Source organism: Callithrix jacchus, chromosome 19 (genome assembly GCF_049354715.1).
Source record: "Callithrix jacchus isolate 240 chromosome 19, calJac240_pri, whole genome shotgun sequence".
In the NCBI taxonomy this organism is placed as follows: Eukaryota; Metazoa; Chordata; class Mammalia; order Primates; family Cebidae; genus Callithrix; species Callithrix jacchus.
This window is the reverse complement of record NC_133520.1, coordinates 35020239-35048126: the sequence shown is the minus strand read 5'-3', so window position 1 is coordinate 35048126 and position 27888 is coordinate 35020239. Positions and strand designations below refer to the sequence as shown.

General features: G+C 42.9%; 1 protein-coding gene, 1 long non-coding RNA gene and 1 pseudogene across 9 annotated transcripts in view; 1 reads left to right on the top strand and 2 right to left on the bottom strand.

The window, feature by feature from the left end:
• LOC128930229 (uncharacterized) overlaps positions 1-20577 on the top strand; it is a 97121-nt gene extending 76544 nt beyond the window's left edge. For 4 of the 8 annotated variants that reach the window (XR_013529887.1, XR_013529886.1, XR_013529889.1 and 1 more), the window contains one exon: positions 17079-20577. This is a non-coding gene — a long non-coding RNA (uncharacterized LOC128930229). The remainder of the gene's footprint in view (positions 1-17078) is intronic. The other 4 variants (XR_013529890.1, XR_013529892.1, XR_013529888.1 and 1 more) reach the window with 4 other exon arrangements.
• The window catches only part of CR1 (complement C3b/C4b receptor 1 (Knops blood group)), a 178290-nt gene that overhangs the window by 60415 nt on the left and 89987 nt on the right, over positions 1-27888 (bottom strand). The gene's annotated exons all lie outside the window — the stretch shown is intronic.
• LOC144580409 (membrane cofactor protein-like) lies at positions 1919-23982 on the bottom strand (annotated as a pseudogene).

Genomic DNA, 27888 nt, shown 5'->3' with positions numbered 1-27888 from the left:
TTTCCAAGCGCAAGTGCCTGGTGCACTGCAGCTCGGTGCACACCCCAGGAGTACAGTCCCTGCCCAGAGCAGGTACCTGTGCTGAGGAACCTGACAGGAAGCCTCCGAGAACACCGCCTGTTACTACAAGGTGCCACCCGAGGGGATCCAAGGTCTCTGAAGATCAACTGGGGCCTGTGATTTCCGAAGCTTTAACCTTAGCCTTCAATGTCATGTACACATACATTGGAAACCCCTTCATAATTTATGCTTAATTCTAGGAAGACATGGCACAGTAGATCTTCCAATGACAACAACAAAAAAAGGTAGCAGCTGTGTGTGGTTCCCCATTTTGACCAATCTCTCACTGTAACACAGAACATAATTGAGAAGGTTTTCACATTTAAAGTAAAAAAAAAAAACCAAAAATCATATGTTAAAACTGTTGACTCAGAATGCAGCGAAACTCACTGCAAAATAAAAACCCTTACTTATACCTAAAAGAATGAAACGCACCAACTGCAGCTGTGTAGGCTCTAATGTAGCAGCAGCACGGGATGTTTCTAGAAAAAAAATATGTTAGACATAAAATATAAAACGTTTAAAGTATTATCTTAAGAATATTTGTTGCTCAAAATATATTCTAAAAAATTCATCTGCCTAAATTTAAACGACATTGCTGCAGCTGCGGCTCGCGGTCCTCCAGGAGATACAAAAAGGGATAGGGGCGCAGGGCTGTCGAGAAGTCAAGACTGGCCCAATTTCAAAAAGCCTTTGAGGAGAGCCCTAACTCCCTCTGACACCAGCCTCCGGGCTGCCCTCCGCAGAGGAGAAGGAAGGGGATGGGCCTGGGGCTGCAGACCCTGCTGGAATCAGCAGAGGAGCCAGTAAGGGGCAGAGGGCTATAGATTGGCCAGAGCTTCCTTGGCTGGATCCCGTACGCCACTCGGGAAGTACATACTTTTAAATTACAGTTATACAGTCATTTCTTTCTTTAAATGGGTAAGTCCCCTGCAGGGTCTTTCTACTTTTGGTCACTCTCCAGTGCCTTAAACATCTGGTCTTAAAAAAAATTTTTTTTTAATCCGGAGTTTATCATCTTTATTGGTGAGAGGCTTGTCTGTTACAGTCTACCATTACCATGGCCAGAACTCTTAGATTTCTTGTAATATAAGATCAAACTTTCTTATTTTTAAGCCAGTGTGTGTTGTTTTATTTTATTTTATTTCATTTTTTTGGTTCTTTCAAACAAAAACTTTTAACTCATGCATATACACAGTAGTTCACACTCTTTAAAATGAAATGCCAAGAACATGTGAAGGTGAGAAACAGGGAACTCTGTAGCTGGAACTGTTTTTTGACTTGAACTGACCTGTATTAAAATATATTCGAAATCAATCATACAGCAGGAGGAAGTGCAGACGCCTGCTTTGTTTAGTTACAGATAAAACTATTTACAAAATTATTCCAGAGGATGTGCGAATGAAGAAGGAAATACACTGAAAGATTACCTTTACAGTCTGGAGCGTCGTCACTCCATACTGAATTGTCACGACAGTAAATCGTGCTCTCTCCAATAAGGGAAAATGGATCTGGTCCAGGCGCAGGATCACAACTATAAGTTACTGCATCAAGATATTCGAATACTTCTACATCACTAAAGGTGTGTTTTCCATTGTTTATTTTTGGAGGTGGTTTACACAAAATCTCTTAAAAATGTGGAAAAAGAGGGAAGGAAGTATAAAAGATTAAGACAACATTAGTAAACTTTCTAGACTTTCAATACATTCATCAATATAGGGTTTCTACAAGCTGGTTGTGAATTCAGTATTGATTTAAAAGAAGATTTCTATGAGCAAATATCCCAAATTCAAACCATTAATGTATTGACTAACTTTCAGAACAAATCTCATTTTCTTAAAGTGTAAATACCCATTGATATGGTCTGCATCTGTGGTCCCCACCAAATCTCATGTCGAATTGCGGTCCACAGTGTTGGAGGTGTGGCCTGGTGGGAGGCGGTGGGACCATGTGCGTAAATTTCTCATGAATGGTTTAGCACCCACCATCCCCTTGGTGCTGTTCTCATGATACTGAGTTCTTGGGAGATCTGGTTGTTTAAAAGTGTGCAACACTTCCCGTTCTCCCCACCTTGCTCCTGCTCCTGCCGTGTGAGACACCTTCTTCCCCTTTTGCCTTTTTCAATGGTTAAATTTCCTGAGGCTTCCCCAAACCCCCAGCTGATGCCAGCATCATGCTTCCTGTACAGCTTGTAGAACCATGAGCCAATTAACCCTCTTTTCTTTATAAATGACCCAGTCTCAGGTATTTCTTTATATGAAAACGGACTAATATACCTTTATTTCTTTGCAAGGCCATGCTAAGTTTTGTTTTAGTCATCGTAAGAAATGCTGACAATTTAATGAGAAAATATGCTTAATGGAGTGGGTGGTTGAGAAATCCTTTGCAATTTATAAATATATCCATTTTCTAAATTGGTGGTTCACAATACCACCAAAATATTGGTTTTTTTTTTTACTTTCATCCTTACAAGTGTATAGTGATATTTTTTCAAAGTCTACATATGTATGATAACACAACAGCCCAAATCCAAGTTTTTCTTTAAGCCAGATGTTGAAGAGATGTGCAAAAAATGTGAACTATGCCATTGTTCTCAGTAATTTTATTTTGTTTTAGAAAATTATTTTTCATTAAAAAATGAAAAATGTTACATATGTTAGTGCATATTGCAGCTATTCTTAAAAATTAATCAGGCCAGGTGTGGTGGCTCGCGTTTGTAATGTCAGCAATTTGAGAGGCCCACAGGAGCAGATTGGTTGAGTGTGGACATTCAAGATTAGCCTGGGCGACATGGCAAAATTCCATCTCTAAATAAATTACAAAAAGCCAGGCATGGTGGCACGAGCCTGTAGTCCCAGCTACTTGGGAGGCTGAGGTTGCAGTGAGCTATTGTGCCACTGCACTCCAGCCTGGGAAACAGAGTGAGACCCTGTCTTAGGAAAAACAAAACCAAAAAGAATCAATAATTATGTTTAAAACCTCTCAGCTTGAATTCCAACATGATAAATACCAATAGATATAACCCACATGAAAGAAAGCTCTTTGGGATCTTTGTTAAAGAGTAAAGGGTCCCGCGAGGCAAAAAAAACTTTGAGAACTACTTGTCTAAATTTAAAATAAAAATAATTTGCTTACTTTCACATATTGGGGGCTTACTGCTCCAAACTTTTACTGATCCTTTAGGTTCACAATATAGAATTTGTTTACCAAGTAAGTAATAACTAAATGAGGAAAGAAAGGGTTAGTGTTTGGTGTAGCAATAAATAAGACACACGTAATGATGAAGGAACTTTTTATATGGTTGCTTTTCTACACTGCTGTAGTTTGAGGGGGTGGTTTCTTAAACAACATACTATATAAAGAAAGTGCTAAATAAATCTGCAATTTAAGCAAATAAAGAGTTTCTTGATTTTAATATATATTGGCTGAGAGCAAAAATGTTTAAATAAATCTGCTGTGCCTGTCTGCCTAGCCTCTTATTTAAAACAGAATGTCTTTCTAGAAATAGCTCACTGAGTATAGGAATACTCTCATTGAGTATACCCCTATACTCTATGAAACTTCCCTGATTTAAATTCACAGGAATCTCTCCTCCTTCTGGAGTCTTGTAATTATCATGAATAATTCTACTTATTTGGGATTTCTCATTTAGAATTTGCTTTGATAGCTCTCAGTATATAGTATTTCTCAATAATGTTAGAACTTCTTTGAGGAGGGTCCATGTCTTAAACTTTTGGTATCCCTCAGAGGGCCTAGCAAGCTCTATGTAACTATTCACTGAATATTCTAATATTTCTACTTGACCAAAATTTAAAAACTATCAGTAATACTGCCTTACATAGTCACAGCTGACTCTTCCTCCAAGACTCACTTATTTTTTCTAAATTATAGTGTATTATTGTTATTGTTTGAGTCTGGTTTGTCTCTATCAAAACTCATATCAAAATTTAATTGCCAGTGTAACAGCAGTGAGAGGTGGTGGGGCTGTTAAGAAATGATTGGGTCATTAAGAGGGATAATGCCTTTCTAAAGGGTCTTCATTAATTCTTGAGGGAGTGAGTTCTCATCCTTTTGGGCTTGGATTCATTACCACAAGAGCAGATTGTTATCAAGTGAGAAGCTCCTCCCTTGTGCTTTGTCTTTTTTGCATGTGCTAAATTTTCCTTTCACTTTCCAGCATGTTATGATGCAGCGTGAAAGCCCTTGCCAGACACTATTGCCATGCCCTTGAACTTCCCAGCCTCCAGAAATATAAGCCAAATAAATTTCTTTTCTTTCTTATATAGCCTCAAGTATTCTGTTATAGTGACAGAAAATGGACAGAAAATTACACTTACTCTCTAAATGCACATTTCACTTCAATGTCCAGTATCCCCAATACATATGACTTTAAAAGCCCTACAGAACAAAGGTGATTATTGAGTGCTCAGTGCTTGTTCTTGAGATGCTTCATGCTGTAGCAGTCTCAAAAATAAGATTTTTCAACTGAGAGATTTGATCATCATGATGGTAAAGGCTAACCAGGATACAAGTGTATCTTTAGTTGGAAATTCTACTTCTCATTTCTGTTACCCCTACTTCAAGTCTAAGAGTTGGCAGAATTAAACAGTGGACACTCAGTTGTGAAGGATAAATTCTCACAATTACTACATTCTTAATGCTTATAACAGACTTCTTGTCAGGTATAGCAAGTAGTTTTGCTTTCCTTCAATACCAATTGCTTTCTATTTACTATATATCTTTGCTGTTTCCATAAAACATCCAAGAATTGTTTAGCTAGAAGTATAACTTGTCACATAGAAAGCAAAATTAAATCAAATTTATATGAATGCTTAAGAAGAGAAGCAAAACAAAAATCAAATTACTAACATTTCCCTTATTTCCTCTCCGGAGCAACTTACCCCTCATCACAAATAAAGTATGTCTGATAACCAAACTTATAAATCCCATTTGCAAGGACTGCTTAGCCATGTAAAGGATCCCCTATATATGGACATGTTTTTCCTAAAAGAAAATAGTTGTGAGATTTTTCAATCTAGTTTCAAAACAGATCTGAATCAAAATCAAAATTCTGCCTTGCTCCCTCCTTTCCTTCCTTTCCTTCCCTCCTTCCCTCCCTCCCTCCCTGCTTGCTTACTTGCTTGCTCTGTCACCCAGGCCGGAGTGCAGTGGCATAATCTTGGCTCACTACGACCTCTGCCTCCTGGATTCAAGTGATTCTTCTGCCTCGGCCTCCTGAGTAGTTGGGACTACACGCATGTGCCACCACACCCAGCTCATTTTTGTACTTTTAGTAGAGATAAGATTTCACCATGTTGGCCAGGCTGGTCTCAGTTTCCTGACCTCATGATCTGCCCACCTCTGCCTCCCTCATGGGATTATTATTTTCCCTATTCACCTATTATAAGGGCAAGCTTAAGATTTACGTTCATCCAGGTGATCTACTGCCATGAAAAAATTTCTTGGAGATTTCAATTTCTCAAAGGCTGCAAAAATACATTGCTATCTTAAAGCTCACTTCACAAGAAAAAAATCTTCATCTAAATAGTGGAATATGTGCCCTAAAATGTATGTAAATCTCTAGAGCAAGCAGAAAACAAAAACAAGAGGCTTATTTACTATAACAGCGCTCATCTGAGACAGGTAGCCATGTGTGATTCCAATCACAAATAGTATGGGTGGCAAGAGGAGGTATGTACAAGTATCATATTTTACATTTATAATCTACTCATTCCCAGCCTCATAATAGAGTTTTGGTTTACTAATGAGTTCCACAGCTTCAAATGTTGGTGGTTCTTCACAGGCATCTAGGGGTAAGAGAATAGGGACATAAAGATGAAGTCCTGATATCACTTTAATCAGCCATGGTCTGTGGTCTGTCACCAGATAGACAGTACAGAAAAAATAGAAAGAAAACAGAAAAAATAAAAAAGAGAAGGCCCTTGACAAGATTTTACATGTTTGTTTCATGGTTTTACCTGAATGCTGGTAATAGTGGAGGAAATGGGACTTGCATGTTTTAAAGAACATCCTATTAGCTTTCGGTTTGTTTGGGAATAAACATTCAACAGTAAACTGAAGAGACAGCATTAATGTTTTTGGCCTTAAAATATATGTAGATGCATCTTTCCACAGATTTTTCTAAATTTGTTTCAAAAGCAATTTCTCCTCTAATAAGTATTCTACAGTACAGAGCACTCTTCAGATTGTTCTTCCATAGTTTAAAACACTGACTTCTGACAGCTTGTCACTTCACACTGTCTTCTCTTAGGAGGCACGTTCCTGGGGGTCAAGGACCATGTTCTTCTTTTTCTACTATACTCTACCCATTCTGTGGATGCTCAAAAAATGCTGACACTGTCAAATTCTATCTCCAGTTAGGTACTCAAGAAATTGCTGCTACTGTGCCTGGGGAAATGAAAACAAACCAAGTTTGGATTCATGTTGTGCTAAGTCAAACAAAAGGCTCAAGCTGCCCTAAAAGGACAGGCACCTCTTTAATACAGATGAGAGGTGGAGAGTGCTTCAGGCAGCAATTAAGTGGCTGGAGGAACACATCCCAGACAAATTTCAGAAGCCCCAGGAGTACGTTAGAGTGCAATTGCCCAGGATGGATCCCCACTGGGACCCCAATGAGTGAGAGGGCATGGAAAGGCTAATCCAGTATAGGGAAGCTCTCATGGAAGGACTAAACAGGGGAGCCCAGAAGGTACCAATCTTAACAAGGTGTCAGAGGTTATGCAAGTAAAGGATGAGAGCCCTGGCTATTTCTTTGAGAGACTATGCAAGGCTTTCCAAATGTACACACCATTTGACCAGAGAGCCCTGAAAATCAGAGAATGGTTAACATGGCCCTAGTTAGCCAAAGTGCTGAGAACATCAAAAGAAAGCTTCAGAAGCAGGCTAGGTTTGCAGCTATGAGTACCTCTCAGTTGTTGGAGATAGCAGCCCAGGTTTTTGTAAACTGGGAAGTGGTGGTGAGCTGCAGAGAGGCCCGCAGAGAGAATGAGCAACAAGCTAGATGAAATGCTGAGCCACAGACATGGGGAGGCCCCCTCTCAGAGGGCAGGGAAAGGGGGGCCCGAGTAAAAAGAGTCAGTCTGGCCAGCTGCCCTTGCAGAAAAACCAGTGTGCCTATTGCAAGGAGATAGGACACTGGAAGGTTAAGTGCCCTCAGTTAAAGAAAAAGCAGGCATGTCCAGAGCAAGGGGACTTGGGAAAAGAAGAAGAAGCTGTGTTCAACATGGCAGAAGGGTTGCTGGACTGATGGGGACCAGGCTCCTCTGCCCCTAAGGAGCCCATGGTCAGGATGACAGTAGGGGCCAGAGACATTGAGTTCCTTGTTGATTCTGGGGCTGAGCATTTGGTGGTAACTCAGTCAAGAGCCCCTTTGTCCATCAAGACAAAAGATATAATTGGAGCAACTGGAGTTTCAGAGAAAGAGGCCTTCTGCTTACCACAAACCTGCTCTGTAGGGGGCCATGAAATTATGCATCAGTTCTTGTACATGCCAGACTACCCACTGCCTCTTTTGGGAAGGAAGCTGTTAAGCAAACTAAGAGCCACCATTACTTTTACAAACCCGGGTTCCTTACAGTTAAAATTGCCTCAAACAGTGGTCATAATGGCTCTTGCAGTCCCTCGGGAAGAAGAATGGAGGCTTTTCTTAACTGAACCTGGCCAGGGGATAAGACCTTCCCTGGCCAAGCAATGGTCACAGGTCTGGGCAGAAGACAACCTTCTGGGACTAGCTGTGAACCAGGCCCCAATGATTATCAAAGTGAAGCCAGAGGCACAGCCAGTTAGACAAGACAGACAGCACCCAGTTTTGAGGGAGGCCCTTGAGGGAATCCAAGTTCATCTCAGATGCTTGAAAGCATTTGGAATCATAGTTTCTTGCCAGTCTCCTTGGAATACACCTCTCCTGCCCATCCCCAAACCAGGCACCAAGGACTATCGGCTGGTGCAGGATTTGTGTCTGGTCAACCAGGTGACATGACGGTGACTTTAAACCCCATGGTTCCTAACCTCTATAGGTTGCTAAGACTGCTACCAGCTGAGGCTGGTTCACTTGCTTGAACTTAAAAGATGCTTTCTTCAGTATCTGGCTAGCCCCTGAGAGCCAGAAACTGTGTGCCTTCTAGTGGGAAGATCCAGAGTCAGGTGTAACCATGCAGTACACATGGACTTGACTTCTCCAGGGGTTTAAGAACTCCCTAACCATTTTCGGGGAAGCACTGGCCCAGGACCTTCAAAGGTTTTCTGCTAAGGATCTAGGCTGTGTTCTGCTTCAGTATGTAAATGAACTTTTGCTGGAACACCCAGCAGCAGTACGGTATATCCGGGGAACTGACTCGTTCAGAAACCTGGAGAGTTGTGGATACATGGTTTCCAAGATAAAGGCCCAGATCTGTCAACAACAGGTACGTTTTCTGGGATTTGCTATCCAGCAAGGACAGCGCAGCCTGAGACCAGAGAGAAAACAAGTTATCAGCAGCTTGCTGTTACTGAAGAACCAGACACAGGTTTGAGGATTCTTGGGGGCCATGGGATTTTGCAAACTGTCCTAACTTTGCAGTTCTAGCCAAACCTCTGTATGAGGCCACAGAGCCATTCTAGTGGAACCCAGAGCAATGACAGGCCTTCTCCCTCTGATGTCGGCCTTGGCCCTTGGGATCTCAGAGTTAACAAAGACTTTCACTCTGTATGTGTCTGCATGAGAAAAGATGGCAGTGGGGGTCCTCACCCAGGCCATAGGCCCATGGCCTTGACCAGTGGCGTACCTGTCCAAACAACTGGATGAGGTTTCTAAAGGATGGCCCCTGTGCCTACAGGTGCTAGTGGCTACTGCTCTGCTGGCACAGGACGCAGACAAGCTAACCTGAAACAAAATTTAAATAAAAGTCCCCCATGCTGTGGTCACCATGAAGAACACGAAGGGCCACCATTGGCTTACAAATGGCAGGCTAACCAGGTACTGGGGCTTGTTGTGCAAAAACCCACACATAACCGTAGAAGTTTGTAATACCCTAAACCTGGCTACCCTACTCCCTGTGTCTGAGGACCCAGTGACAGATGATTGTATAGAGGTGCTGGACTCAGTCTACTCTAGTCAGCCAGACCTGCAAGATCAACTGTGGGCACAGGCAGACTGGGAACTGTATATGGATGGGAGCAGTTGTGTCAGCCCCCAAGGAGAACAGTGTGTTGGATATGCAGTGGTAACTCTAGACACAACTATGGAGGCCAAGCCTCCATAGAGGTACTGCCTCAGGGTACCTCTGCACAATGAACAGAGTTAATCGCCCTAATTTGTGCCCTATAACTGAGTGAAGGAAAAATTGTTAACATCTTTACTGAGTCTTGGTATGCATTCCTCACTCTCTAAGTGTATGCGGTGTTGTACAAGGAAAAGGGTGTGTTTAACTCTGGGGGTAAAGAAAGAAAATATCAACAGGAAAGTTTGCAGCTATTGGAGGTAGTGTGGAAGCCCCGGAAGGTAGCAGTTATACACTACTGGGGACCCCAGCAAAATTCCACCACAGTAGCACAGGAAAATGCTCGTACAGATGCAGAGGCCCGAAAAGCCCCATCCATTCCCTACTGGGCTCAGTCACAGCTCCCCTACTGCCCCAGGCTCCTGTCCTGGTGCCAGTCTACTCTGAGGAGGAAAAAAGCTTCTTCCAAAGGGAAGCTGGAAAAGAAATGGAGGGAGGATGGATATGCCTATCAGATGGATGGGCTGCAGTACCACATCTGCTGGGACCAGCGGTGGTATCGGCTGTCCACGAAACCTCCCATCTTGGTCAAGAGTCCCTTGAAAAACTGTTAGGCTGATATTTTTACATCTCTCATTTGTCTGCACTAGCCAAAACAGTAACCCAGTGGTGTGTGACGGGCAGGCAGAATAATGCCAGACAAGGACCAACGGTCCCACCAGAAATTCAGGCTTGGAAGTGTTCCCTTTATTTATTTATTTTTTTATTATTATTTTTTTAATTTTTTATTGGATTATAGGTTTTGGGGTACATGAGCAGAGCATGCAAGACAGTTGCGTAGGTACACACATGGCAGTGTGCTTTGCTTTTCTTCTCCCCTTCACCAACATTTGGCATTTCTTCCAGGCTATCCCTCCCCACCTCCCCCTCCCACTGGCCCTCCCCTTTTCCCCCCAATAGACCCCAGTGTTTAGTACTCCCCTTTCTGTGTCCATGTGTTCTCATTTTTCATCACCCACCTATGAGTGAGAATATGCGGTGCTTCATTTTCTGTTCTTGTGTCAGTTTGCTGAGGATGATGTTTTCCAGATTCATCCATGTCCCTACAAATGACACAAACTCATCATTTCTGATTGCTGCATAATATTCCATGGTGTATATGTGCCACATTTTTCCAATCCAGTCTATTATCAATGGGCATTTGGGTTGATTCCAGGTCTTTGCTATTGTAAACAGTGCTGCAATGAACATTCGTGTACACGTGTCCTTATAGTAGAATGATTTATAGTCTTTTGGATATATACCCAGTAATGGGATTGCTGGGTCAAATGGAATTTCTATTTCTAAGGCCTTGAGGAATCGCCACACTGTCTTCCACAATGGTTGAACTAATTTACACTCCCACCAACAGTGTAAAAGTGTTCCTTTTTCTCCACATCCTCTCCAGCATCTGTTGTCTCCAGATTTTTTAATGATCGCCATTCTAACTGGCGTGAGATGGTATCTCAATGTGGTTTTGATTTGCATCTCTCTGATGACCAGTGATGATGAGCATTTTTTCATATGACTGTTGGCCTCATATATGTCTTCTTTCGTAAAGTATCTGTTCATATCCTTTGCCCACTTTTGAATGGGCTTGTTTGTTTTTTTCCTGTAAATCTGCTTGAGTTGTTTGTAAATTCTGGATATCAGCCCTTTGTCAGATGGGTAGACTGCGAAAATTTTTTCCCATTCTGTTGGTTGCCGATCCACTCTAGTGACTGTTTCTTTTGCCGTGCAGAAGCTGTGGAGTTTCATTAGGTCCCATTTGTCTATTTTGGCTTTTGTTGCCAATGCTCTTGGTGTTTTGTTCATGAAGTCCTTGCCTACTCCTATGTCCTGGATAGTTTTGCCTAGATTTCCTTCTAGGGTTTTTATGGTGCCAGGTCTTATGTTTAAGTCTTTAATCCATCTGGAGTTAATTTTAGTGTAAGGTGTCAGGAAGGGGTCCAGTTTCTGCTTTCTGCACATGGCTAGCCAGTTTTCCCAACACCATTTGTTAAACATGGAATCCTTGCCCCATTGCTTGTTTTTGTCAGGTTTATCAAAGATTGTATAGTTGTATGTATGTTGTGTTGCCTCCGGTGCCTCTGTTTTGTTCCATTGGTCTATATCTCTGTTTTGGTACCAGTACCATGCTGTTTTGATTACTGTAGCCTTGTAGTATAGTTTGAAATCCGGTAGTGTGATGCCCCCCGCTGTGTTCTTTTTGCTTAGAATTGACTTGGCTATGCGGGCTCTCTTTTGGTTCCATATGAAGTTCATGGTGGTTTTTTCCAGTTCTGTGAAGAAAGTCAATGGTAGCTTGATGGGGATAGCGTTGATTCTGTAAATTACTTTGGGCAGTATAGCCATTTTCACGATATTAATTCTTCCTAACCATGAACATGGAATGTTTCTCCATCTGTTTGTGTCCTCTCTGATTGCGTTGAGCAGTGGTTTGTAGTTCTCCTTGAAGAGGTCCCTTACGTTCCTTGTGAGTTGTATTCCAAGGTATTTTATTCTTTTTGTAGCAATTGCGAATGGCAGTTCGCTCTTGATTTGGCTTTCTTTAAGTCTGTTATTGGTGTAGACGAATGCTTGTGATTTTTGCACATTGATTTTATATCCTGAGACTTTGCTGAAGTTGTTTATCAGTTTCAGGAGTTTTTGGGCTGAGGCGATGGGGTCTTCTAGGTATACTATCATGTCGTCTGCAAATAGAGACAATTTGGCTTCCACCTTTCCTATTTGAATACCCTTTATTTCTTTTTCTTGCCTGATTGCTCTGGCTAGAACCTCCAGTACTATATTGAATAGGAGTGGTGAGAGAGGGCATCCTTGTCTAGTACCAGATTTCAAAGGGAATGCTTCCAGTTTTTGCCCATTCAGTATGATATTGGCTGTTGGTTTGTCATAAATAGCTTTTATTACTTTGAGATACGTTCCATCGATACCGAGTTTATTGAGGGTTTTTAGCATAAAGGGCTGTTGAATTTTGTCAAATGCCTTCTCTGCATCAATTGAGATAATCATGTGGTTTTTGTTTTTGGTTCTGTTTATGTGGTGAATTACGTTGGTAGACTTGCGTATGTTGAACCAGCCTTGCATCCCTGGGATGAATCCTACTTGATCATGATGAATAAGTTTTTTGATTTGCTGTTGCAATCGGCTTGCCAATATTTTATTGAAGATTTTTGCATCTATGTTCATCATGGATATTGGCCTGAAGTTTTCTTTTCTCGTTGGGTCTCTGCCGGGTTTCGGTATCAGGATGATGTTGGTCTCATAAAATGATTTGGGAAGGATTCCCTCTTTTTGGATTGTTTGAAATAGTTTTAGAAGGAATGGTACCAGCTCCTCCTTGTGTGTCTCGTAGAATTCGGCTGTGAACCCGTCTGGACCTGGGCTTTTTTTGTGAGGTAGGCTCTTAATTGCTGCCTCAACTTCAGACCTTGTTATTGGTCTATTCATAGTTTCAGCTTCCTCCTGGTTTAGGCTTGGGAGGACACAGGAGTCCAGGAATTTATCCATTTCTTCCAGGTTTACTAGTTTATGTGCGTAGAGTTGTTTGTAATATTCTCTGATGATGGTTTGAATTTCTGTGGAATCTGTGGTGATTTCCCCTTTATCATTTTTTATTGCATCTATTTGGTTGTTCTCTCTTTTATTTTTAATCAATCTGGCTAGTGGTCTGTCTATTTTGTTGATCTTTTCCAAAAACCAGCTGTTGGATTTATTGATTTTTTGAAGGGTTTTTCGTGTCTCAATCTCCTTCAGCTCAGCTCTGATCTTAGTAATTTCTTGTCTTCTGCTGGGTTTTGAGTTTTTTTGATCTTGCTCCTCTAGCTCTTTCAATTTTGACGATAGGGTGTCAATTTTGGATCTCTCCATTCTCCTCATATGGGCACTTATTGCTATATACTTTCCTCTAGAGACTGCTTTAAATGTGTCCCAGAGGTTCTGGCACGTTGTGTCTTCGTTCTCATTGGTTTTGAAGAACTTCTTTATTTCTGCCTTCATTTCGTTGTTTACCCAGTCAACATTCAAGAGCCAGTTGTTCAGTTTCCATGAAGCTGTGCGGTTCTGGGTCGGTTTCTGAATTCTGAGTTCTAACTTGATTGCACTATGGTCTGAGAGGCTGTTTGTTATGATTTCAGTTGTTTTGCATTTGTTGAGCAGTGCTTTACTTCCAATTATGTGGTCAATTTTAGAGTAGGTGTGATGTGGTGCTGAGAAGAATGTGTATTCTGTGGATTTGGGGTGGAGAGTTCTGTATATGTCCACCAGGTTTGCTTGCTCCAGGTCTGAGTTCAAGCCATGGTTATCCTTGTTAATTTTCTGTCTGGTTGATCTGTCTAGTATTGACAGTGGAGTGTTAAAGTCTCCCACTATTATTGTGTGGGAGTCTAAGTCCTTCTGTAAGTCATTAAGATCTTGCCTTATGTATCTGGGTGCTCCTGTGTTGGGTCCATATATGTTTAGGATCGTTAGCTCTTCTTGTTGTATCGATCCTTTTACCATTATGTAATGGCCTTCTTTGTCTCTTTTGATCTTTGTTGCTTTAAAGTCTATTTTATCAGAGATGAGAATTGCAACTCCTGCTTTTTTTTGCTTTCCATTAGCTTGGTAAATCTTCCTCCATCCCTTTATTTTGAGCCTCTGTGTCTCCTTGCATGTGAGATGGGTTTCCTGGATACAGCACACTGATGGGTTTTGGATTTTTATCCAATTTGCCAGTCTGTGTCTTTTGATTGGTGCATTTAGTCCATTTACATTTAGGGTTAATATTGTTATGTGTGAATTTGATACTGCCATTTTGATGCTAAGTGGCTGTTTTGCCTGTTAGTTGTTGTAGATTCTTCATTATGTTGAAGCTCTTTAGCATTCAGTGTGATTTTGGAATGGCTGGTACTGATTGATCCTTTCTATGTGTAGTGCCTCTTTTAGGAGCTCTTGTAAAGCAGGCCTGGTGGTGACAAAATCTCTGAGTACTTGCTTGTTCGCAAAGGATTTTATTCTTCCTTCACTTCTGAAGCTCAGTTTGGCTGGATATGAAATTCTGGGTTGAAAGTTCTTTTCTTTGAGAATGTTGAATATTGGCCCCCACTCTCTTCTGGCTTGTAGTGTTTCTGCCAAGAGATCTGCTGTGAGTCTGATGGGCTTCCCTTTGTGGGTGACCCGACCTTTCTCTCTGGCTGCCCTTAGTATTCTCTCCTTTATGTCAACCCTGTTGAATCTGATGATTATGTGCCTTGGGGTTGCTCTTCTTGCGGAATATCTTTGTGGTGTTCTCTGTATTTCCTGCAATTGAGTGTTGGCTTGTCTTGCTAGGTGGGGGAAATTTTCCTGGATGATGTCCTGAAGAGTATTTTCCAGCTTGGATTCATTCTCTTCGTCCCCTTCTGGTACACCTATCAAACGTAGGTTAGGTCTTTTCACATAGTCCCACATTTCTTGGAGACTTTGTTCATTCCTTTTTGCGCTTTTTTCTCTGATCTTGGTTTCTCGTTTTATTTCATTGAGTTGGTCTTCGACTTCAGATATTCTTTCTTCTGCTTGGTCAATTCGGCTATTAAAACTTGCGTTTGCTTCGTGAAGTTCTCGTATTGTGTTTTTCAGCTCCTTTAATTCATTCATATTCCTCTCTAAGGTATCCATTCTTGTTATCATTTCCTCGAATCTTTTTTCAAATCTTTTTTCAAGGTTCTTAGTTTCTTTGCATTGATTTAATACATGATCTTTTAGCTCACAAAAGTTTCTCATTATCCATCTTCTGAAGTCTAATTCCGTCATTTCGTCGCAGTCATTCTCCGTCCAGCTTTGTTCCCTTGCTGGTGAGGAGTTTTGGTCCTTTCTAGGAGGCGAGGTGTTCTGGTTTCGGGTGTTTTCCTCCTTTTTGCGCTGGTTTCTTCCCATCTTTGTGGATTTGTCCGCTGGTCGTCTGCGTAGTTGCTGACTTTTCGTTTGGGTCTCTGAGTGGACACCCAGAATGTTGATGATGAAGTATTTCTGTTGCTTGGTTTTCCTTCTACCAGTCTAGCCCCTTCGCTGTACGACTGTTGAGGTCCGCTCCAGACCCTGCTTGTCTGGGGTGCACCTCTAGTAGCCGTGGCACAGCGAGGGATGCTACCAGTTTCTTTTTCTGCTCTCTTTGTCCCAGGATGATGCCTGCCTAATGACAGTCTTTTGGATATAGAGGGGTCAGGGAGCTGCTTGAGGAGACAGTTTGTACTTTATAGGGGTTTAATTGCTGAGCTGTGCACTCTGTTGTTCATTCAGGGCTGTTAGCTGCTATGTTTGATTCTGCTGCAACACAGCTCATTAAACAACCCTTTTTTTTTTCTCAAATGCTCTGTGTTGAGGGGTTTGGGCTTTATTTTTGGATGTCCGATCAGGTGTCCTGCCCAGCTCGAAGGCAGACTAGCCACTGTTTGGCTGCCGAGGCTCCACCCTGCTGTTGTGTGATTCGCGCTGTTCCTGCCGGCTCTGCTGTGGTCTCCGCCACGCCCTGCGGCGGAGTCTCTTCGTTGTAGCGTGTTGCCTCAGCAACGGCAGGCTGCATCAGCAGTGGGCGTGTATCTCAGTAGGGACGGGTTGCCTCGGCAACGGCTGGCTGCGTCATCAGTGGGCGTGTATCTCAGTTGGGGCGGGTTGCCTCGGCAACGGCTGGCTGCGTCAGCAGTGGGCGTGTATATCAGTTGGGGCAGGTTGCCTACGTAGTGGTGGACGCCCCTCCCCCACAGAGCGTCTCGGACCGTCTGCCCGGGATAGTTTGAAATCGCGGTTTTGTTCATCCCACTGGGTATCCCAAACGATCTGTCCCTGCAATCCCCTGGGCTGGGCTACTGTGCAAGTCTAGTTCAGTCTCAAGTCCAGCCCTCTCAAGTCTCAGGCTGCCGGTTCAACAAGGCACCCGGACAAGCGCGCCCTGTGGGGATTGCTGGGTAGGGCCGGCCGCCGCCGCCCCGGCTGCCGGCTTCGCCAGGCAGACCTACTGCCTGGCATCCCGTGTCTTTTTATACTTGGGAGTTTCCCCGTTCTGTGGGCAACAAAGATCAGTCTGGAAATGCAGCACTGACTCACCGTTTGCGGATTCAACGCGGGCTCCAATCCTGGGTTGTTCTCACAGCGCCATCTTGAGTCCCCTCCCAGAAGTGTTCCCTTTAAAGACTTGTAGGTAGACTTCACCAAGATGCCCAAGTGTGGAGATAACTGGTGTCTGCTTGTTCTGGTATGTACCTACTCTAAATGGGTAGAAGCCTACCCGACACAGACTAAAAAAGCCCATGAGGTAACTCATGTGCTTTTAAGAGACATCATTCCTAGATTTGGACTGCCCCTATGAGTCAGTTCAGATAATGGGCCCACCTCTGTAGCTAACCTAGTACAGAACACAGCAAAAATACTGGGAATCAGCTGGAAGTAACATGCTGCCTACCGGTCTCAGAGTTCAAGCAAAGTGGAGCAAATGAATCGGACTATTAAGAATAGGTTAGGGAAAGTGTGTCAGGAAATAGGATTAAATGTCCAGGTCCTCCCTATGGTTTTGTTTAAGACTAGATGCACTCCTTCTAAGAAAACTGGATATTCCCCTTATGAAATCCTATGCCATAGGCCTCTCCCCATCCTTCAAGGACTCCCGGCAACCCCCAGGAACTCGAAGAGACTGAACTCCACTGGCAATTATGGGCCTTGGGGAAAGTAGCAGAAAAAGTGTCATCATGGGGTAATGAAAATGTCTTGTCAGCTTATTCTCCCCAGTTCACCCTTTCTCACCAGGTAACTGAGTTTGAATTGAGGACTGGAACGTGGCTCCCCTATGGCCAAGGTGGAAGGACCCCAGATTGTCATCTTAACCACTCCAACCTCCGTGAAGGTTGAGGGAATTCCTGCATGGATCCATCACAGCTGTGTGAAACCTGCAGCACCGGAAACCTGGGAAGTGAAGCCAGATCTCCACGACATGTGCAAAATCACCTTGAGAGCTGAGACAAGTCCTGCCCAGTCACATCCCAGGAGCTGACTGGTCTATGCATAGACGAAGCATGAGGATTTCCATATGGGACAGGTCCTTCCTTCTTTTGAACTGTGGACTTGTGTCCTTACTACCTTAATTAATACAAATCTCCAATCCAAAGATTGCTCCCAGCATATACACAACGTCACTAAGGTGGGACAAAAGATTACAAAGGTCCTCTTGTTTATGGTTATTATCAATGTACTGAAATTCTAAAAGGAACTTGTTTATATAATGCTACCCAATACAAGGTGTGCAGCCCAGGGAATGGGCAGCTTGATGTTTGTTATAACCCATCTGAGCCTTCAGTGTCCACAGTATTCAAAATAAGGTTAAGGACCAGCCCCTTTCTAAGTGATACAAGTAAAGTAATTACTAAGACTGAGGAAAAGGGAATTCCTAAGCAGATTACCTTAATGGCTGTGCAGCCATTAATAGCAACAAGCTGGGATTAGGGTGGTGCTCTCTTAGTTGAGAAAGAAGTTATACAGCAGAACATAAGTATATCTATCATGAGCTAGGAGTATGCAGACATTGTGATTACTGGTCATGTGTTATTTGGGCCACTTGAAAAAATGATAAAAACAACCCAGTCCACCTCCAAAAAGGAAAAAGTAACTTCTCCTGCACCTCTGGCCATTAAAATCCTTTAGAACTAATAATCGCCAACCCCCTAGACCCCTGTTGGAGAAAAGGGAATATGTGTCCATGGGAGTTGATGGGAAAGGGCTGGATCCTCAAGTTATCATTTTAATCTAGGGAGAAATCCAGAGGCAATTTCCCCAACTGATGTTTCAGACTTTTTATGATGTACTAAATGAGGTAGTTCCAGAACTTTCTAAGAGAGAAAAGAACTTGTTTTTCCAGTTGGCTGAAAAATGTGGCCAAAACTTTAAAAGGACACTCTTGTTATGTATGTGGAGAGACCACTATGGGAGACCAGTGGCTGTGGGAGGCACGCAAGCTTGTGCCGGCAGACCCAGTTGCTGATGTAACTTCTGGACAAAAAACTCAAAGTAACAACTTCTGTGTCTTAAAGACTTCCATTGTTGGGCAATACTGCTTAGCCAGAACAGGAAAAGGCATGACAGTCCTGGTGGGAAAACAAGACTGTTTAGGACAAAAATGTACAGTGGAACCAGTGGCACAACTACTTGGTGGAGTTTAAACTGAACTGAAGTTAACCCCTTTCAAAAGTTTCCCAGTTTGCAGGCTGATTGGACTCACCCAGAACTTCACAGGGACTGAGTAGCACCTCCTGGCTTATGCTGGATATGTAGGCATAGAGCTACACCAAACTGCCAGAACAGTGGACAGGTAGTTGTATTATTGGTACTATTAAGCCCTCCTTCTTTTTATTACCATCAAGACTGGAGAGATTCTGGGGTTTCCTGTCTACACCTCATGAGATAAATGAGGCCTGGTTATAGGCAATTGGAAAGATGATGAGTAGCCCCCTGGAAGAATAATCCAGTACTATGGGCCTGCCACCTGGGCAGAGGATGGCTCGTCGGGTTATTGTACTCCAATTTACATGCTTAACCAAATCATTTGATTACAAGCTGTTCTGGAAATGCTAACCAACACAACTAGCCAGGCTCTAACCATCCTGGCCTGACAGGAAACCCAGATGAGAAATGCCATCTACCAGAATAGACTGGCTTTAGATTATCTGCTGGCAGGTGAAGGAGGGGTGTGTGGAAAGTTCAGCCTAACCAGCTGCTGCCTACAGATAGATGACCAGGGTCAGGTAGTTAAAAGCATTGTAAGAGACATGATAAAACCAGCACAGGCACCCATGCATGTTTGGCATGGGTTTGGCCCTGGGTCTATGTTTGGACAGTGGTTTCCGGCTATAGGAGGATTCAAAACCATTGCTATAGGCATACTGCTGGTAATAGGAGCATGCTTATTGCTCCCTTGTTTAATGCTCTTGTTTCTTCAGATGGTAAAAGGCTTTACTGCCACCTTGGTCTAGGAGAAAACCTCAGCACAAGTTTATTAGGTGAATCACTACCGACCAGTCTCACAAGAAGACTCTGACGGTGAGAATGAAGGTGAGAACTCCCACTAAGAAAGTAAAAGAGTGAGAGTCTCAAAGTGGAGAAATGAGATGAAATGTGAGGGTGAGCCATTTATTTACTGCCTGTTGTTTGCTGGTAAAAGAAGTAAAATAGCAAAAAGCTGAAGTCAGCGAGATGCTGACCTCACTGGCCTGACCATGGCGGGCCCGAGGGCTGAAAGAGTAACTCCCCTCTCTGTAACTGGTACCTATGTTTTCTATCAGCCTTAAAAATGTTGCAAAAGAATGTTTTTCCTACTGCCCAGGACCTTCCCTGAGTCTTGTACATGTACACCATGTTTGCATAAACCAGACCCCCCATCAGGAATGTCTCTGACACTAACTAATTTACTTCCTTTGTTTAACTTTTGTGGCTCTTTCCCTTCCCCCCTCCTGCATGCACTAAATGTAAATTAGCAAATCAGTGAAAGCCATAGACTGTAAGGTCAGATGTCCAGCCAATGGGTAATGACACAGTTTTACCTCTGCTCCCCTTTGGGTTGCATGTCTTTAAAAAGGGACAGAAACTGCTTTTTGGGGAGCTTGGCTTTTTTGGACACAAGTCAATGGATGCTCCATAGCTAGCTGAATAAAGTGTTTTCCTTCCTCACTACAGTGTCTGAGGAGATCTGTCTAAGGCTCATCCTGCAACACTATGGCAATTCATCGTCCAGAAATTATCTGTGGGCTTGTAAAATAAGATGACGGAGACATCAAGTAAAAGCCTAAAGGGCCACAAGAATGCAGAAGCCTCTTCTATAGGGGAAGGACCAAAGAAGACAGATCTATTTTGATCTCTGAGGAGCACGTTTTTTCATATTCTCTGGATCTTGGTCCTACCTCAGATTGAGAGACTGGTCAAGAAAATTCTAATCAAGTGAAATATTTCATTTCATGTCATATTCTAAATTCTAAAATTATTTATACATTGTCCAATATTTTATTTATATTTCATGTCTTGCAATGCACCTATAGGCAATACGTTGAAAATATGAAACGTGTCAGATGTTTTCCTTAAAAACCTCTTGCCTTTACCCAGGAGGCTGAGTTTGCAGTGAGCCAAGATGGTGCCACTGCACTCCAGCCTGGGTGACAGAGTGAGAGACGTCATTGCAAAAAAAAAAATTATTCTATTGCTCAGAACACTAGATTTTCTTCCTATGGAGATTTGCAAATTAAACATGCCTACCTCCAAAAAACAGTATCTTGACTTATTTTTCTAGATATTTTATAATTAATATTAAGCTATACTTTTAAAATAATATTAAGATACACTGTAACAGTAGATGGCATTATATCATTAGATAGGTACAGTCAGAAAATTCTCCAAAGTTCCAGGTGAGTTTCAGTAAACTGAATTGATTATCTATACTGGAGCCACTGAACTGCTCAATTTCTGTACATTCACACCTCCTTGCAAAAAATTAACTCTAATGTACACGTATACCCACAGCCCTGCCCAGATTGGCATTACCAGAAATTCATGGTATCTGACTACAACTGAAACTGCAATAAAACCTGACCATCTTGCTCCTTCTCCGACTATCCAATCTATTGAAAACCTTTTTTGCTTCCGCAAAACATAGACTCTGACATGTACATATTTCAATTTCATTTCTCACTTGCCACTCATTTCTAGGTCTACAAAAATCACTTCAACTACTTTCCGAGTCATTGAATGGCCTCCTCCTTGTTAAATGCCTCCTAAAAGTCTCTTCCTCTTTTAGTTACCCTCTTGATAACATGAGAACCATTGATCACTCTGTCCTCATTCTCTTCTGCTGAAAAGTTCTCTCTCCTTGGCTTTTAGGAGAGCACACCACTCTGGTTTGCAGCTTGTCCTCTGGCTCATAGCAAGTTAATATCCCTGATGAGTCTGTTTGAGGACTTCCTGTGATTCCATTTTGCGGGTTCCCCTGGGTGCATGTATACATGCCTGTGACTTCATTACCACTGCCTCCCAGCTGGGTATCTCTCCATCCCAGATCTCTAGCTGGGTTGCCAAAACTACATATTCAATTGCCTCCCCACACAGCTCTACTTGGGTGTCACACTATCTCAAACAACATAATGAGGCCCAAGCGCCACATCTGATTCTTTACACACACACACCCAACAAACAAGTTATGTTTCCACAACTGAAATGCCCGTTTAGTCTGCGTAGTTATATCCTTTACTTTTCATTCAAGCCACTGTCATTTTTTATCCGGATTGCCATGATGTAACTGAATAGGTCTCCATACCTATCTTGTCACCTTTCATTCAATTCATTTTTTCACATTGATACCAGAGCAACGTTTATGTGACACAGTAATCAAGGCTCTTCCAAGACAGATACCTTTCAATAGCTCTCCAATGACCTCAGAATAATGTCTAAGGCTTCCTAACATAGCTTAGAGACTTTTCCAGCCCATCACAATCAGAACCCAAGAATACATTCCAGTTAGATGACAGACCTAGGAGGCAGGCCAATCAACCAGGCTCCCAGGGCCACACTGCTAAACCACTACCAAACTGCTTCCCACTGCTGCCACTCATGTGGAGCTCCCACATGCTGACCCCAACAAACTCTGTCTGCAATTATGTCCTCAAGAAATCGTCTGCTACTGTGCCTAGGGAAATTAAAACAACCCTAGTCTGGATTCACGTTGTGTCAAGTCAAACAAAAGGTTCAAGTGGCCCTAAAAGGACAGGTTCTAATGGCCAAGTCTGCATTTATGATGGTGATTGTTGATTTCTGAAGAGGCTGTTGCTTTTCAGAATCACTCACCCTGTGATTTAGTCCTTTCCCTTCTTTCTTGCCTCCTTTGCCCTACTCTGCCACACTGAGTAGCTTGGCAGTCCACTGGTGTCACATCTTGGTCCTTTGCTCACATTGCTTCCTCTGCTCTGAATACCCTTCCTTCCTGGCCAGTAGCTACGACTCCTGCTCAACTCTTGTCTTCCTTAATCCAACCATCAGCTCCTTCGGGAAGAATTTTCTGCCTTCCCCTGTGAAGCAGTGATCAGTCACCTTCCTCTCCCCTGCGTGGACCTCTCGGGTAACTATCACGTGCTGTTGTGTTTAATAGTTAACATGGCCGAATCCTTTCATCCACGTGACCACAACACCCAGCGCAATATGTCCCTCATAGTAGCTATTCGAAAAATTTGGTACTCAAAGTCCACTGCTGTCCAACACAACAGTGTGAACAATGTATTGTAACAAATTTCATATTGAAAATAATCATTCTACGGCACAGTGGAGAAAGATTTAGCCTAATATGCATTTTAAAAATATTGATTCCATTAAATGAAATACAAAACAAATTCAGTGGGATGGGCCTACAGCTTTAGTTTAGGAGTTGCAGGAGAAAACCAGATCAACATAATTTGCATTCCTTTGTTAGGATACTAATCTCTCACTAGGTTTGGTTACCAGCGTTTTTTAGGTTGCTTCACATCTCTCAAACATGACTCAAACTAATGAAAAGAAGGTAAACCATGTCAAAAAGCCATTAGGTAATGGAATCAGTGTCTATATTGGTTGGGAACAGGAAGATGACTCGATGACCCACCCACCCCGCCAAAAAGCAGCCACTTAAAAATCAAAACCAATACAATCTCAGGAAACACGGAGACTGTTCACAGAAGGCACAAAACGCATGGCGCGCCCTTACCCCCCTCTCTAACCCCAGGCACTGAGAATCTGCTCTCACCCAACATGCCCCACCTAGCCCCCGAGTCCACGCTCACTCCATTCAAAGCAAACAGCTGTCTTGCCCACCTTGAACTCTGAAGGGCAGGCCACTTGCACACAGCACGCTCCCAACAGCACCAGGCCAGGCCCCTGTTCGCCCAGCACAGCCCATGCCTGCCCAGCCCATCGGGCACAGCGGACGGACGCGCCACAGCACTTTTCGCAGATACCGCGCAGGGGCTAAGGAACACCCCGCTCACCAACGCACCAAACGCGCCGCCCAGGGAACACAGGTTAAACTCTCACCGGAGGCACAGCACGGGCCCTAGCAACACTCCCACGCACCCGTGCACGCTAAAGCAAGCCCTTACCAGGGGCACCCAGTCCGCGCTCCCCTTGCCGACTGGACTGAATCCCGAAAACACGGTGCACGCTTTTGTTGGGGGCGCAGCCACACGCTGCGCACCTGTGCGCACAGGCCGGCTGCGCACATCATCCCAGCAAACAAGCTTCACCTTGGGCTCTAAGTGGTCCCGGCATCCCCTGCCACACACCCCAGGGATCTGCGCACTGCACCCCTCGCCTCAAGAACCCTAGCCTCTCCCTCTACCCCAAGCAGGCAGGACCTACTCAGCCCGGACCCGCGCCTCCTGCGCGACTGACTGAGCAGAGTTCCAGCCTGTCGGTTGACGCGCGAACCCGCCCCAGGGTCCTACCGGAGCAGGAGGACAGGAGCAACACCAGGACCGCCAGAAGCAACCCAAGAAAGCGCCGGAAAGGAAGGGGACGCTCGAGGCGGTCGGGAGGCTCCATGCGCGGAGTGGGAAACGCCGTAATTTATCCGGAGGTGAGCAGAGAAACTGGGAGCCTGCAGAGCAGGGAAGTCCTTCTGAGTCTGGTTATTGGACACAGCATTCCCCAAACTAAAAAAGTGTCCAGGGCTGCTGGACAGGTGGGCATGGCCTGGGCAATCTCGGGGCGGAATTGAGACCCGGCACAGGGGCGGTGGGACCAATCGGCGGCCGACTGGGCGGGGCCTCGGTGCGCAGGGGCAGCCCGTTGGCTTTCAAGGAGATAGGGCGTGTCCAGAGCCCAGGCAGGGCATCACTGTGGACCAGCAGCCCTCAGGGTTAGTTTTATCCTGGGGCACTGCAGGCTGTCCGGACTGCCTGGGCCCTTACACAGTATTTGCCATTAGACATTATTAGGAATAATATTTGAGTTTTTCTTGCTTGGATGCCTGCTACTGAATCGTCTCTATCCCTCTTGTTTTCAGTCTCAAAGGTTTGACTCCTGCACTCCCAGCCCCTAAGGTAATTTGCTCTTTGCTCTCCTCCCTGGAGAGCAGCCCCGTTGGAATCTAAATTATTAAGCGACATCAGGCCCTTAGCATATTGGGACTTTATAGGGCCCTATCCCTTGAGCGACTAAATATTTTATTGAAGATGAAATATACATGCATGAACAATGTAAGGACAAGGGTGTCCTAAGTGCCAAATTCTTGGAAGCAATAAATGCAGGAGGATTGGGATGGGCAGAAATTGTTAGGTTAAGTGGATAAGGGGGAGAACTTTCTTTTTTTGTGAAACAGTCTCAGGAACAATGCTGGAAAATTAAGAATGAGCAGGATTGATTTGTAGCGTTGTGAGTAAACCAGTGTGACTGGTAAAAGGGGAAAAAAGGGACGTGACTGGCATTAAAAGATGAAACAAAAAGTTGACATTTCTTCCTCTCAGATTGGCACAGAATTAAAACGTCAGCCAATGTAAGTGAACGTGTTGCAGGGGGACCAGCACTCTGGTCTTAACATAGCTTTTCAGTAAGTTAAAAGTCTTAAAGTGGACATGACTTCTGTTAGGCTGTCAGTTCCCAGAGAAATCATCAGAGCTGTGAGCAAAGATTTATAATTTTGGAAAAAATGTAAACCCTAAGTGTCTAGCAAAAGTAATAAGGAATTTCTGGTAGTTACTTCTGTGTGATGGAATTCTATGCAGCAAGTATTGCAAAAGAATACGAAATATGAGAAACTATGATATATTTGTCAGTGTAAAAAGCAGAGTCCAAACTGGCATGTGCCTTCTGACATTCCTCTTATTAATACAAAAATACCATATATATATATATAGAAACAAGCTAGGCCAGGTGGGGTGACTCACACCTGTAATCCCAGCACTTTGGGAGGCCAAGGCAAGTGGATCAGGAGATAAGGAATTTGAGACCAGCCTGACCAACATGGAGAAACCCTGTCTCTACTGAAAACACAAAAATTAGCTGGGCATGGTGGTGGGCACCTGTGAACCCAGCTACTCAAGAGCCTGAGGCAGAAATCTCTTAAACCCAGGAGGCAGAGATTGCAGTGAGCCGAGATCACGCCACTGCACTCCAACCTTGGCAACAGAGCAAGATGCTGTCTAAAAAAAAAAAAAAAAAAAAGAGAAAGAAAGAAAGAAAAAGAAGGTAGTTAGAAATACAGCAAAACTAACAATGGTTGAAAAGATTATAGATATTTCACTTTCCTTGTGCTTTTCAGTTTTCTGTTTTCTATGTTGACCCTATGCTACATTTAGAGTAAGATAAAGAAAAATGTATTTTTAAAAGTCAAACCGGAATCAAGGGCTGTTTTGTTCATAGAATTATGAGAGTAGAACTTGTGTTACCCAGAGTTAGCACATGAGAGGACAGTGAGGAACTGGATGCTCAGTGTATACACCTAAAAATGGGTCTTGTAGAATTATAGAGTTTAAATGTATTTAACACAGTTCTATCACCGAGACATACTGAAGACTTCCTGGGTTCACCAAACCATGGAATTTCATCTTCCTGTGAGACCAACAAAAATTTTAATTTTTTTGACTGAGAATACAAGACATTAATTGTGCTGTATGTCGAATAAACATCTTAGTATTTTGGATTATAAAATTCAGACACTCCATGACTGCAATTAAAGGAGGTATAATTTAGGAGACAGTAAATAGGAAACTCAATGGGGGAAATTATGATTTCTGTTAATGTACGGTGTGAAAGAGTGACATGACAGACATGTTCTGTGGCTCAATGACAGCACTCGTTTCTGAAAGCAGATAGTCTATTTATTGTTCTCCATAGCAATAGATATTAAAAATTCTCCATCTATTTTCAGGCATGGAAGAAAAACATATTTTTTTCTCATGAGAAAAATTATTAGAAACTATAGAAGAAACATGTAGCTAGTGTTTGATTTCTTAGTTTTAGGTGTCAGATTAGATTCAAAGATTGGTATTTTATTGAAACTTCCTTCTAATCAGTAAAATTTCTATCTCTGGGGTTAATCAAGGCATTTTTAACATACTTGAAGATTTTCACATTAAATTTGTAAAACTTATTTTTATTTGAGTCAACTGAAGCTTCAGTTGAATGGTTTTGAGTCCTGTTCCCTATTTTTTTGGATAAGTTCCCCAAGTCAGGGATAGAGTTTTCTAATAATATCTCCAGTGCCAAAATCTATAGTACAATGAATAGCTGGTAAATATTGGATGAAATAAATGGTTCGTGTGGTCGAGTGCATTTAACAGGTCTCTGCCAGTTCTCCCCCAGCATGAGTTTACTAAATGCCCTCAAAATTCTGAGAGATTTCTATTTAAATAATTTTAGACCCTAGGAAACAAATTGAGATCTGTCTGTAAAAGGGATGAGCTACAGCAGTCTGCAGAGCAAACGTTCCTAAATCAGGTATTGCGAGCTTGCTTGTGAAGTATACCGAGTTCAAATGGGGGGAGGGTGTCGGTAATGAACTTCCTGAGGCCTTAATAGGGGTAAAACTTGAAGTCAAAGTTTTGACTGAAGTAGGAGATTAAACACTAACGTTTCCTCCAACTCCCTGTAAAGATTTTGTCAAACTGCCACCGAGAAGAAAAGGAGAGAATGGAGGGTATGTGTGTTTGTGGACCAGGTTTAGAACTATGTGATCTCCTTGAAGGGCCTTATGAAGGGCAGTGTGGGTGGAGGTTGGTGTGCGGGGATGTCATTAAACTGTGGCCAACTCTTTTAAAATTTGATGTTAGGTGGTTTTTTGCCTCCCAAATTAGCATACTGTATTTAAATTATGCTTTTCAGGAGCAGGTGTAGCAGCATGAATGGGCCTCTATTTGTACCTGCTAAGCACCTGCCAGCCAACTGACCTTTATATTTAGCTGTGTCTGATTCTCTCTCCTGTTACCATCAAGAGCATTTCATGGCATTACACACCAACACAGGGATTGTGAAAACACTCAGGTACAGAAAGAAGTGCATTTCTCAGAAGGAATGGAAAGTATTGTTTCCTCTTGGCTTTTGAAGGCTTTGAAGGCATAAATATATTACAAACTATATTCCATAAGTAGATTTGGAAAATAAAATATTTTATTCCTTTCTCATTAAAAGGGTAGAGACAGAAAATTTCATTTAATCATCATAAACTTGACACTACACACTTAAGTGTGCCAAGAAAGCAAACAAAACAAAGAATGTTAGGACTAGGAATAGCTTCAGAGAGCAACTGGTGTCCAGCCCCTGCTTTTCAGATGAAGATGTAAAGTGAAAGTCAGCAGAATTGCTTAATAATACAAGTTAGGCATATAGTATTTTACTCATAGTTAGCATATGCGATATTTCCCATTATAACTGACATAATGGGAAAAAATCTTTTGGTTTTCTTGCAGTTAAAAAGTTACAGAAGAGGATGCAGTGTGCTTAGATAGCACCACTGCACTCCATCCTGGGTGACAGAGTAAGACCCTGTCTCCAAAACAAAACCAAACAAAAGTCACAGGGATTGCACATTTATTAATCACATTGCTCACTGACCTACTCCATT